We start from the raw sequence: 978 nt of genomic DNA, 5'->3' as shown, positions 1-978 counted from the left end.
AAAAGCATTCTTAATCAGAGTGGTTCCTATGGATGGAATGAAGTTCAAAGGAGTCAAGCCCACAACCCTGGCATGTACCTTGACTGGGAATCTAATCATGACCTCCTGGTTCATAGGTTCACGTTCAGTCACTTAGCCATACCGGCCCAGCTAAAAGCACATTCTTAACACTTTACAGCACTTCTTAGTTTATAAAGAACCTTCTTCACAAGAATTTTTTTAATACACCATCACGATAATTTTGGGGAGGTAGACCTACTAAGTAATTCCTGTTTTACAGCTGCCCAAGCTAGGGATTAGAGTGGTTAAATGATTTGACTAGTATTACAGTGAAGGCATTGAGACAAGAACCAAGCCATCAGTCCAGTTTTGTGCTCCTGCTCAGTGCCCTCTTAATCCAGTCCCTTTGGCCTGTCAAACATAGCAGGAACAGCAGTCCCAGATGCCATCAGATCTTCCCCCACCAGAGCATTTCTGACCTTTCGAACTCCTCCATGAAGCTATTCTAGGCTGACAGGTCATCCCTGCTTCCTTGGCTTGGAGTGGCTTTTTAGGGTGAGTAAGGAAGGAGACTTTTTTTATGTTTGCTATTTATAGTAAGGTATTTAAATAAAGGGAGAAGCATGCTAACCCCAGGAAACTTACTAAATAATATGTTCCCTGAAAATCTTAATGTATAGAAATAAATCCCTCTATTTGGGTTTATCTGTATACATTGCATAATGCAATTTCATTGCAGATGTTATATATTTGGCCTTATATCTTACTACAACCCTATGAGGTCAGGACTATTATTTACTCATTAATTCCTTTCTAGAATTATATGCTAGCTACTGTGTTTCCATTTCAATGCTGAGACATGGTACAAAGCATGGCCACTGAACTCATAGAATATATAGTCTATTGGGGGAGATAGCCAATAAACAAATAATTAAAATGAAAAGCTATTAATTGTGGTGAGTGCTGTGGATAAGGAAT

The 978-nt window shown here is 39.2% G+C and overlaps 1 protein-coding gene across 6 annotated transcripts in view; it reads right to left on the bottom strand.

The window, feature by feature from the left end:
* RPS6KA3 (ribosomal protein S6 kinase, 90kDa, polypeptide 3) overlaps window positions 1-978 on the bottom strand; it is a 93,608-nt gene that overhangs the window by 58,400 nt on the left and 34,230 nt on the right. The window lies entirely within an intron of this gene.

The sequence above is a fragment of the Myotis davidii genome, unplaced genomic scaffold, assembly GCF_000327345.1.
Source record: "Myotis davidii unplaced genomic scaffold, ASM32734v1 scaffold161, whole genome shotgun sequence".
NCBI classification, from domain to species: Eukaryota; Metazoa; Chordata; class Mammalia; order Chiroptera; family Vespertilionidae; genus Myotis; species Myotis davidii.
The sequence above is the reverse complement of the archived record's forward strand: the minus strand, read 5'-3'. Positions and strand labels throughout refer to the sequence as shown.